The sequence below is a fragment of the Chiloscyllium plagiosum genome, unplaced genomic scaffold (assembly GCF_037043375.1).
Source record: "Chiloscyllium plagiosum isolate Xiang-an unplaced genomic scaffold, Cpla_swu_hap1 HiC_scaffold_33, whole genome shotgun sequence".
NCBI lineage: Eukaryota > Metazoa > Chordata > Chondrichthyes > Orectolobiformes > Hemiscylliidae > Chiloscyllium > Chiloscyllium plagiosum.
In genome coordinates, this window is record NW_028270171.1 from 22,258,752 (window position 1) to 22,271,591 (window position 12,840).

General features: G+C 43.2%; 1 protein-coding gene across 4 annotated transcripts in view; it reads left to right on the plus strand.

Annotated features, from left to right (window-relative positions):
• The first annotated feature begins 7,193 nt into the window (after positions 1-7,193).
• Positions 7,194-12,840, plus strand: part of LOC122542291 (protein Tob2-like) — a 33,396-nt gene continuing 27,749 nt past the window's right edge. For 2 of the 4 annotated variants that reach the window (XR_006309771.2, XM_043679885.2), the window contains exon 1: positions 7,194-7,320. The gene's annotated coding sequence lies outside the window, so the exon portion shown is untranslated. Of the gene's footprint in view, positions 7,321-10,453; positions 10,473-10,519; positions 10,564-12,840 lie in introns of those variants that run through there. The other 2 variants (XM_087978354.1, XM_043679886.2) reach the window with 2 other exon arrangements.

Below are 12,840 nucleotides of genomic sequence, written 5' to 3' on the forward strand. Positions count from 1 at the left end.
TTGGGGAGACAGGCCGCCTACTTGCGGAGCGATTCAGAGAGCACCTCTGGGCCACCTGGACGAACCAACCCAACCACCCTGTAGCACAGCATTTCAACTCCCCCTCCCACTCCACCGAGGATATGCAGGTCATTGGACTCATCCACCGCCAAACCACAACAACGCGACGGTCGGAGGAGGAGCGTCTTATCTTCCGACTGGGAACCCTCCAACCACAGGGGATGAACTTGGACTTCACCAGTTTCTTCATCCCCCCTCCCCCCACCTTGTCTCAGCCGAATCCCTCCAGCCCGGCACCGCCTTCCTGACCTGCAGTCTTCTTCTTGACCTCTCCGCCTCCATCCTACTCCGACCTATCACCCTCACCTTGACCTCTTTCCACCTATCACATTTCCAACGCCCCTCCTCCAAGTCCCTCCTCCCTACCTTTTATCTTCTCCTGCTAAACACTCTCTGCTCATTCCTGAAGAAGGGCCTGTGCCCGAAACGTCGAATCTCCTGTTCCCTGGATGCTGCCTGACCTGCTGTGCTGTTCCAGCAATAAAGTCTCAACAATAACCATGGAAGATGCAGGGTTATAGGGATGAGGTGGGTCTTTGTGGGATAATCTTCAGAGAGTCAGTATGGGCTGAATGGCCTGCTTTCAAACTGGGAGTACAAAGAACAAAGAAAATCGGTCCTCCGATCCAGCTCCTCTATCTGAACCTGCTGCCTATTTTCTAAAGAACTCTTTGCTCCCTACTCATGCATGTATCTGTCTAGATACATCTTAAATGACGCAATTGTTCTCGCCTCTACCACCTCCACTGACAACACGTTCCATGCCCCCATCACCCTCTGCGTAAAGAACTTTCCATGCATATCTCCCCTAAATCTTTCCCCTCTCACTTTGAACTCGTGATCCCTGGTATTTGAGTTCCCCACTCTGGGAAAAAAAACTCTTTCTATCCACCCTGTCTATACCTCTCATGATTTTGTAGACCTCTATCAGATCCTCCCCCCCCAACCTCCGTTATTTTAATGAAAATAATCCTAATCTATTCAACCTCTCTTCATAGCTAGTGCCACCCCATACCAGGAAACATCCTGGTGAACCTCTTCTGCACCCTCCCCAAAGCATCCACATCCTTTTGGTCATGTGGCGAGCAGAATTGTACGCAGTAGTCCAAATGCAGCCAAACTAAAGTCCTGTACAACTGTAACATGATCTGCCAACTCTCGTACTCAATACCCCACCTGATGAAGGAAAGCATGCTCTATGCCCTCTTGACCACTTTACTGACCTGTGTTGCCACCTTCAGGGTACAATGGATCTGAACACCTGGATCTCTCTGAACCTTAATTTCCCCAGGACTTTTCCATTTACTGTATAGTTTGCTCTTGAATTGGATCTTCCAAAATGCAAAACCTCACACTTGCCCAGATTGAACCCCATCTGCCATTTCTCTGCCCATTTCGCCAATCTATCTATATTCTGCTGTTTTCAATATTCGTCAACCTCTGTCCTAATTATTTTATAGATCCTCACACTCACAAGTAGATAGCTAATTTTTATTCATTAATAGATATGTATCACTCTTTTGATATATAAATTATTTGACTACTTTTGTTGAATTATCATTTGCAACTCACTCCTGGATATTAATTACATTCTACACATAAATATATAATCCATCTTAATTCCTTGAATAAATTCTAGCCTGTAACTAATTCTATGCTACATACTCTGTTCTGCTAACTTTTTCTGTTTTATTTTGTCCATTTGTAATGTGCTATAATTTTGCGTATAATCCATAATTTTGGGATGTTTCTGATTTCAAATCACCCTTTTCCTCAACACCACCTCATTCAAATAGCAATTTGCCTTTATACAGCATCCTCAACACAGAATAACATTCTGAGACAGAAAATGACATGAACAAACATGCATTGTTGAAGAAACCAAATTGAAATTGTAATGTAAAACGGAGTTCCCATTTTGTTCTCTCAGGCAGGTCTCACGATACCATTCAAAGGAGACCAGGGTACATCTCCCTGGTGATCCTGGACATTATTTATCCCTCAACTAATGTTACTTAAACAGATTATTGAATAATTTAATTTCATATATTACAGTAATTGAGCTGTAAGAGAGGCTGAATAGGCTGATGTTGTTTTCCCTGAAGTGTCCGAGGCTGAGGGGTGACCTTATAGAAGTTTATAAAATCATAACAGGCATGAATAGGGTGAATAGATAAGGTCTTCTCCCCAGGGTAGGGGAGTCCAAAACTAGGGGGCATAGGTTTAAAGTGAGAGGGCAAATATTTAAAAGGGATCTTGAGAGGCAACTTTTTCATGCATGGATGTGAGCTGGCAGAGGAAGTGGTGGAGACTGGTACAATTGCAACAGTTAAAAGGCATCTGGATGGGTATATGAATAGGAAAGGTTTAGAGGGATATGGGCCAAATGCTGGCAAATGGGACTAGATTAATTTATGATATCTGGTTGGCATGGATGGGTTGGACCATAGGGTCTGTTTCCGTGCTGTACATCTCGATGACTCTAATTTCCATGGTTTGGAGTGTCCAAACCCAAAATATGGGAACTTTTTCTGAAGTAATCCACAAGGGAACTGAAAATCAAACTGAAGAGCTTCCCTTTTAAAGATCTGGAAACAGAAAGTGCTGGAGAAACTCAGCAAGTCTGACAGAATCAGTGGAGAGAGAAGCAGGGCTAATGGGTATGCCCCTCTTGTTCGGAACGATTAAAAGTAGCTCCCTTTTAAAGCTCCCTTAGGATTAAGGACAATTAGCAAAGAGCTTAACTACTTCTGAGAAAAGACCACGTTTTGTCAAAGCTTTTCATCTTGCCCTCATCAGGACAATTCGCAAGAAATACAAAAATAAAGGGTAAAGGAACATGTATAATTTGATGTGAGTGCTGATGAGTACATTCTCCATGGCAACACCTTGACCAATCAGCACTCTCCTCTCATAAAGCATCAATGTTATTTTTCTTCACATTGGTAAGTCTTGTGGAAGATGAAAAGCTTTAACAAAATGTGTCTTTTTTCAACAGTACTCAATTTCTGCACAACCAAATGACTAGAAATAACTTAATCTCAAAACCAAAGGAAATTTATAAATTAAAATAGCAGGATTATTTCGATTATCTGCTTTTAAAGTTTTCTTCTGAGAGCTCTATACTATCGATGTTGCACTGGCATTGCATACACAGGAACACCTTCAGCAGCAAAAGGACAGATTCTTTCACACCGGCAAAGAGTTTAGTTTGACCATCAACATCACGGTGACAAATATCACGGCCCAGGTTGTTGCTATGGGCTCCTGAGCCAAATCAGGTGCTGCATAACACAGATAAGGAGTAAATTACAGCGGATGCTGCAATCAACAAATGCTGGAGATCACAGTGGGTCAGACAGCATCCATGGAGAGACAGCATTTATGCTGTCCCCCTCTACACTTCACTTCAGCCCTGACGAAGAGTCATCTAGACTCAAATCGGTAGCTTGCTCTCTCTCCATGGATGCTGTCTGACCCACTCTGATGTCCAGCATTTGTTGGTTTCAGCTGCTTAACACAGAGTTCACCACTATGGTGGAAGTCAGTATCTTACAAAAAGAAAGGCTGCTTTTGTGTATCCTCCAATCATTCCTGGATCAGGGAAACATCTTCAGTATTCATTTATTTTCTTTAATCATTCATGGAATGACGGCATCACTGCCCGGGCAACATTTATTGCCCATCCCTAATTGCCCAGAAGGCAGTTAAGAGTCAACCACATTGGCTGCGGGTCTGGAGTCACATGTAAAGATGTTTCCTCCCCTAAAGGATATTAGTGAACTTGATGGGTTTTCCCGACAATTGATTCACAGCCATTATTACATTCTTACTCCCAGATAATAGATATAATAGTCCAGCAATAATACCATTGGCCCATCATCTCCCCAATGTACGAGAGCTTGCTGTGCACAAAATAGTTGGTAAAGTTACATGACAGTGGATAGACTGAAGTTCAAGCTACCATCTTTGAGTACTCTGGAGTACTATGTACACCTATTATACTCTTTGCTACCTTCCCCCACCCTCCTCTCTGACCTATCACCTCCATCCCCACCCTCATTCACCTATTGTACTCTTTGCTACCTTCTCTCCAGCCCCCCCCCCCCCCCCCCCCCCCCCCCCATTTATCTCTCTACCCTGGAGGCTTCCTGCCTCTATTCCTGATGAAGGGTTTTTGCCTGAAACATCAATTTTCTTGCTCCTCGGATGCTGCCTGACCTGCTGTGCTTTTCCAGCACCACTCTGATCTAAACCCTACTATGCACAATCTTAACCTCCTTATTGAAAAAAAGGACTCAAATTCATTTGAGGCAGTTCAGACAAGGTTCAACCGACTGACACTTGGGATGAAGGATTATCATTCAAGGGACGGTTTCTGTTTGAGTTTACAGGAATGATGGGTGTTGTTTATGAAACGTAAAAGATGCCAAGAGGATGTGACAGTGTGGATGCTACTTGATTGTTTCAGATATAATTGTGGCATCTTTTGGCAGAACAAGGTCACCAACTTACCAGTACTGGAGCACATTCATCTCATCAGCAGCAACACACACGTTGTTAAGTGGATGGTATCTGTTTTGGCTTGATCACATTCATCACATCAATGAAGACTGGACAACTGAAGATGTTCCGGACAGTGAATTTGCATCCTTCAAATTCAAAATTAAGATGTTGTATGTTGTCACTGACAATTGGAAGATAATGGCTGATAGCCATGACTCTGAAGGCTGACTGTTTGGAGAAACATTAGAAAAGCTCACTTGGATGAAAAGAGGTTTGTGGTACCTTTGTGGATCACATCCAAGCATTCCAGTCCCAACTGGATCATGGAAAATCTCATTCCTGATGAAGGGCTTATGCCCGAAAAATCGATTCTCCTGCTCTTCAGATGCTGCCTGACCTGCTCTGCGTTTCCAGCACCACACTCTCAACTCTGGATGAAAACAGGGCCCAGAGTAAACAGAAGCCACTGAATCGAGCACCTTCTCAGCTCATTGTCTCCTCTGTAGCAATTGTAGGAGAGAGTGCTATGCCAGAATGGGGCTCCTGAGCGAAATCAGGTGCTGCTTAACACAGAGTTAACCACCATCAAGGAAGTCAGTGTCTTACCAAAAACAAAAGCAAGGTTACCTTTGTGGATCCCCCCAAGATTCCAGTCCCAACTGGATCATGGAAAACATCTTTACTGTTTATGGGAGCTTGTTGTACACAAAATGATTGATAAACTTGCATGACCACAGACAGACATCATTGAATCAAGCAGGCTATTAGTAAGCTGGAGAGGGTTCAGAAAAGTTCGAACAGGGTGTTGCCGTGAATGGAGGGTTTGAGTTATAAGGAGATGCTGGACAGGCTGGGATGTTTTTCACTGGAGTGTAGGAGGTTGAGGGGTAACCTTACTGATGTTTATAAAATCATGAGGGACATAGATAAGGTCTATGGCTCTCATGATGAGGGTCTTTGACCCAAGATGGGAGAGTTTAAACTAAGGGGTATATTTTTAAGGTGAGAGGAGAAAGATTTAAAAAGGACATGAGGGGCAACTTTTTATGTAGAGAATGGTGCGTGTGTGGAAATGAACTACCGGAGGATGTAGGATGCAGGTACAGTTACTAAACTTAAAAGACATTTGGATAAGTTCATGAATGAGAAATGTTTGGAGGGATGTGGGCCAAGCACAAGCAGGTGGGACAAGTTTAGTTTGAGAATATGTTTGGTGTGGACTATTTGGACTCAAGGGTCTGTTTCCATGCTGTATGACTCTAATACCCTATGACACCATATAGTGGCTGAGGATGAAAAAGATGCTTTACAATTAATGTTGTATTGGGATGTCCTCAGGACGAAAAAGCTGCTAATTCATGGTACCTCAACTGGGACATCCAGAGAATATGAAATGTGATATAAAAGTACAAGTCACTTCCGGACCTCCTAAGAATACAAAAATTGACATATCAACACAAGTCAGATTTAGGTATCAGGAAGATGTGAAAGATAGGGATTAGGAGTAACAATAGGTCATTCAGCCTTCCGATCTGCTCTACCATTCAATAAGATGACGTGAAAATGCAAGTCACTTCCTGAGAATATAAAAAAAAATATAGATGCATGTTGTTCTGTGGAATCTTGAGGACATAAAAGTTACTATAACATAAGGCACTATTGACAGCGTAAGGATACAATAGATAATATATAGGCGCAATTCAATTTAGGGAGCCCTTCGGATGTAAATATTATTACATAAATTTACATCTGTTCGGGACATCTGAGAATGTTAAAGATAATATATTTAAGTTAGTTTGGGGCATCTTGAGGATACAAAAGATAATATATAGATGCAAATCAGTTTAGGGAGGCATGAGGATGTGAAAGTTGCTACATAAAGTTAGGTTAGTTTGGGATATCGTGAAAATATGAAAGAAGCAATTCATTTTGTAAAGCAACTTAATGATTAGATTCCCAATAGTGTGGAAACAGGCCATTTGGCCCAACCAGTCCACACCAACCCTCTGAAGAATAACCCACCCAGACCCATTCCCCTCTGACTAATGCACCTGACACTTTAGGCAATTTAGCTTGGCCAATCCACGTGACCTGCACCTCTTTGCACTATGCGAGGAAACCGAGGCAGACCTGGGAATATGTGCAAACTCCACACAGACCATTGCCTCAGGCTGGAATTGAACTCAGGTCTCTAGTGCTGTGAGGTAGCAGTGCTAACCACCATGCCACCCAAATGATGTAGATATTTATCATTTAAATTCAGCTGACTTTGGTGTTTCTTCGGGATCTGGGAAACACCGAAACTTTTCAGGGAAGTAAAGGATGGGAAAGGCGATATATGAATACAGAAGCGTCCTTTACCCTCCCTCTCCTTGACGGACAGTGACGTCAGCGACGCGTTTGCCCATTGGCTGGCGCCCGACCAATCAGAGCCGAGTTGCTAGCACGCCGCGTTTATTTTTAGGACCGGGGTGGGGGCGGGGTCACGTCGCGGCGCTGCACCCCCTCTCCCTGCCGTCGTACGTGCCATCCTTCCGCCCCACGTTTTTTTCGAGGGAAAGTAGACCCCGGACAGGAACGGAAGGCTGAAGTAGTTCCAGAGGGTTGTCGGAGGGGCTGTTCACGGTGGGTGAGCTGATATAAGTGCGCCAGGGAGCAAGGGGCGAAAGTTTGGGCAGAGGCTGCTCGGGGCTGACAGGCGGCGGCGGTACCACCAGCAGCAGCAGGACCCGGGTTCGAATCCCACAGCGGCAAGTAAGCCTTCTCCATCTTTAAAATAAAATATTTTAATTAACAATAAAAACCTTGATTCAATCAAATTGCGCCCCTTTCTTACCTCCCCCCCAGAAAAATATTAAATGGCCCCTTTATATGTTGGGGGGGGGGGGGGGTGAAGCTGGGAATTTATCCCTTTTACATTCTTGGGGGCTCCCACTATTGTTAATTTTATGGCAGAGTAGTTTAATTATTTCAATTTCTGTCGATGGGTCTTAAAGAAAGCAGGCCTTTTAAACTGGAAATAATATTCGTACGTGAAGGAGACGGGGAGGGTAAGAAAATGCTGAGGTTAAAATGTAAAGTTGTTATTTTTTTTTAATCTTGCCCACCCCTTTTTCCCTTCGAAACATCCTATTGATGAGAGCACCCTTTTAAAAATGATCTCAGCTGGTCTCTGTGAGGTTTATTTGATGACCTTAAGTTATTTTTTTTTGGGGGGGGGGGTTGGTGGAAAGAAGGGTCGTGTTATTTTTCTGTTTAATTTTACCAAAAAAATGTCCCTATGTGAGGGTTTTCTAAATCCAATTGTTGTTTTTTTTTAATCAGCGGGTTAGAGATTTTTTTAAAAAAACATACGTGGTGAGGCTCCCCACTTTTTTTTTAAAAAAGAATTTCAAAATATGCATGCAGTATTTGGGACGATTGTTGACGTGTTCAGTCAGTAATTTCAAAGCCAAGTCGGGGTATTTTTTTTTTGGTGGGGAGGCAAAAAAAAAGGATTAAATTCTCTTAAAAGTCGCGGGGGAAATCGTTGTTGTTTACCCCCTTCATCGCATTTAGAGGTGACTTTAGAGGTTACCCCCAGCACTGAACAAATAATTTAATCAAACGGTGTTGGATTTAGGTTAGGTTTAAGGGGATTTCGAAAGGTTAAAGTCCTTGGGTTGGACCTTTCATTAAAGTTGGAAAGATTTTGCTGAACACAAAATGTTGTTTTCTCTCATTTTTAACTGGTTGGGGGGGGGAAAAGTGCCTGAAAGGTTCTGAAGGTTTTTATTTCGTTTTGCCCCTCTCTTTTCCCCACCGTCCCCTCCCAGTCCGGTTTGGATTTAAATGGAATTTGAGAGAGAGAGAGGGGTGGAGGGGAGGGAAGGGGGATGGGGCTCAGGGACATTTAATGTTGAGCAATAGGGAGGAGGATGCGCGATTGCGCCTGCGCTGCGGGCGGGCGGCCGCCTCCACCGGGCTCAGTGCGCATGCTTGCTGCTGGCCAGCCCTGCTCTGCATTCTGGGACCTGTAGTTCATGCCACGCCCCCATCCCCACAGCACTGATGGTGGGGTGGACTACAATTCCCATGCTGCATCGCCAGCGAGGCGCCACCACAGCCCCACACCCCACCCCCAAACCTTGCAGTATTGCCTCCAGCCTGTAGGGCTCCTTATTTGGCTGCTTTCAGCTTGGGTTATATGTCAAGAAAACAGACGCCCAGCACAGCTGGGTTGAGTGCAGTTATATTTTTTTCAGATGCAGTCACTTTTCCTTAACACTATTAGCCTTAATCTACAATAGAGATTGTCTAGGGTTGGTGCATTGCTATAGTCGTGCCCTTTTCTGCTCCTTTTTATAACTTTCCTTGAAAGGAATTGGCAATTACCACTCCAGGTTACCATGTTTTAGAGTCCATCTGCAGGATGGATAGGGCACCCATCTACAGATGGTAGTATCATTGGGGATTTGAAACCATGTGTTTCAGGGAGCTGAATGCAGTGCATCCTGCCACCAAGAAATATTTTTTCAGCTTCTTCCTCAACTCTACATGTTCCTTTTTTTGCGAGCAAGTGACAACTGATCGATTACCTTGCAGAAACATCGATGAGGAAGGTTGCCTGGCACATTTGATCTTGCTTTCGTCCCAAAGGACCCCATTGAGTAGACATAGAAATGGGTAGAGATGGAAATGTGTTGCTGGAAAAGCGCAGCAGGTCAGGCAGCATCTAGGGAACAGGAGAATCGACGTTTCGGGCATTAGCCCTTCTTCAGGAATGAGGAAACATTCCTGAAGAAGGGCTAATGCCCGAAACGTCGATTCTCCTGTCCCCTAGATGCTGCCTGACCTGCGCTTTTCCAGCAACACATTTCCATCTCTGATCTCCAGCATCTGCAGACCTCACTTTCTCCTCATAGAAATGGGTAGACCTATGACGATTAAATTTAGTGTGGTGAAATGAGGCATGTGGACTGAAAATGGGAGGCTTTGTAAATTAACAGTTTACAAGGCGTACAGGAATGAAGGGGAGAAATGGTATAGTGATGCCACTGAACAAATAACCCAGGTTAATGTGCTAGGAACAGTGATTCAAATTCTGCTGGTGGAATGTAAGCCCTATTTATAAATTCAGAAATTGAAAACTAGCAATATTGACCATGTAATTGTCATTCTTTTAAACACGTCTGGTTCACTGCTGTTCTTCAGTTATGGAAAGATGATTCCTTTCACTTATTTGGTCTGTGATTTCAGACCTGCGGCAACGTGATTGACACTTAACTGCCATCTGAAATGGCCCAGCAAGCCACTCAGTTCAAGGGCAATTAGGGATGGGTGAATAAATGATGTCCCCATCTGAAGAAAGTATGGAAACAAGATTTGAGCATTCATATACTAAGTCTTAGGGTAAGTTAGCAATGCTGTTCATTTCTTCACAGAAAAATGTTGCAGCATTGGCTTTATAAATAAATGCAAGAAAGCAATGCTAATCTTTATGAACCCTATACTAGTGTTGATCAATTCTGGGCACCATACTTCCAAGACTGAAAGTGCTGATGAGGACAACACTTTGCGTGAACCAGTGATGAAGTAAACAGAAGTAGTAGATCTAAATGCTTGGTAAAATAAGAGATATTTGAAAACAATGGTTACAGGGCAGAGGTGAAAGAATAGAAAATCCAATCTAATTACTTTTCCAAGGGGTTAGTACAGAAATATTTGACTGACAGCCTGCAAATGATTTTAGAAAGCTGTAACCAATTGTTAATACATTATTTCAGAGTTTGCTTTGCACTGCTCCAGCTGGCAATCTGATCTATATGTTGATCAGTGTCGGGGAAGAAATATTTCGAGTGACACAGTGGACTTGGACATTGTCCTTCATGCTGATGATGTGATGCCCCCTTAGAGGTTGGAATTAGGTATGCTGTTTAATGCCCCAACGCTAATGGGAATCTATCAAAAATTGGGACAGATGGAATTGTCTCTGCTCTCCCTGGAGTTAAAGGCCAGGTACTGTATATGCTGTGGAAAGATAGAATGAAGCATTTAAAGCAATAAAGTAGCCATGATATTACTGAATGAAGGAGCATGTTTGAGGAGCTGAAAGGTCCTCTACTCCTAATTTGTATGATTGTATCTTCCAATCTCCTTGACCTTTTTTCCCCATTTGGCCAATTTCTGTAATGGCCATGCTTTGTCTCTGGTTCGTGATTTGTGGAGTAATGCACCTGAGGGGTGGACAGAAACCGTTCCAAATGCTCTATTACTTTTGACCTTCAGGTGATTAACATCTTGACATCCCAATCAATCTAGACTGGTTTCATAACCTGAGCAATGTACAAAACCACTGCATAGCTATAATCTTTTTTTATATTAACTCTGATCAGTTAGCTTTGGAGCTCATCCATCTCTCTTGATTTTGCAACTGTTCAATGTATTTGAAACAGGAATTCATGTTGGTCTGTTCCAGTCTTCCTCTCCTGTGTTGAGTCTGAGCTGGATAACTTCCAATGGCAAGGCAGTATGTGTGTGGTGGCAACTCGTGACAGTGAAAAGCCTTTCAACTGGAAATGATCCCGCACTTGTCTGTCCACGTGCCCACTTTCCAGCTGTGGCTGCTGGTCAGGTGCACGAACCTTCTCTCCCTTCCAGCCTGGCCTATTGTGTGGCATGCTTCCCACCCCACAGCTGATAACTGTACACAGATCAGGGAAAGAATGGTCTGAATGACTGAGCTCCAGTCAGGGCAGTGTCTTTATCCATTGGGTCGTGGGCAGAATGCTTGTTGCACAGTTCTTGGTTGTGCAGCCTCCCAATTCTGAGGTACTGTCTGTTCTGCAGCCTTGGCTTTGGAGATTGGCCTCAATCTGAGGATGTGGCAACCTGCAGCCATTGATCCATATTGTCATGACTCCCAGCAACGATGCTGTGAATTTCTAAAAAATTTTATTAATGCAATTCCCTCTGCCTTTGTTTATTATGCTGGAGGGACACGGTCCTGAGACGTAGGTTCATAAACCCCTTTACTCTCCCCCCACAGTTGCATACTTAAACTTGGATCATTCAGCCCAGCTGCTCAATATTGGTGCTATACTCCAAATGAACCACTTTCCATTCCAACCCACCATCTCTCTTCCCCATTAGTGTATTGTTTATTCCTTTCTTCCGGCATGCATTTAGTTTTCTCTTTTACGGCTTTCGTGCAGTTTACCTCAACTCCTGGACATGTTAGTAAGTCCCACATTTATATTTTGTGATTAAAGAAGTATCTCCTGATTCCCTATTGACATAGCTCATTATTTTGTATTTATTGTTCCTAGCTTTGCTCTTGGTCGCAAGTGGCAACATCTCTACATCCGTTGGTATGTTTGCCCATGCCCAAAATGGGCAAGAGGATAAACCACCTGGGATTACATCAAGAAACTCTGTACAATTACTTTAAATCTGTGAGGCCTGTGATAAGAAGTGGTCTAGATGTCTCACTAATTTTCCTCCAATCTTTTCCCTTTTCTGGAACATTTTCATGGGCTTCTGTGCTTTTCCTCATCAGCTCGAGAGCTGCCATGATCGGATTCTGTTGAATCATTACGTTGAGCCCACTTCTATACCACTGACATCAGCACTTGTCTGGTGTCTGGGGAGGTTGAATTCTCTAACCTCAGCACACTTCAAGTTTCTTGTAATAGTGATGATTAACTTGATGTGGGATTGAAAACTGGGCCTTCCTTTGTCTCTGATCTAGCTACTGATGGGATAGCTAGATAATTGGGTGAATATTAAAATAAAATAGGCAGGTGTTATAAAATGTTTTGGCTATATTATAGATTTCAAAATTGATGTAACTTTGGGGTGGAATTGTCATGCAGGCAGAACACAAAACAAAATCTAGGAGGGAGATAGTGTTCATATTTGGATTCTTGCAGTGTATGTTTTTCACAGCAGTGTAATTAAAACAATATTGTATCAAACCAGTGAAATAACATAGGAGCTCACACCAAGCATTGTCTGCCTATTTCTGTGCAGCCACTATTGTACTGAAAACTTCACTTCACTCGTGCTCCTACATATTATAGCTTTTTATATTTGTATCATTGCTCATACAAAGAAAACATCTGGTATCAAAAGGAGCAAATATGGTGAAATTTGTGCTGAGACAGTTGGAGGAATCGCAATCAACTTAAAGGGAATATCAATGATCACTATGGATCCATTTTTCTTATAGACAGGCTGGAAGAGCACAGCAAGCCAGGCAGCATTAGGAGGTGGAGAACAGTGTTTGGGGTGTGA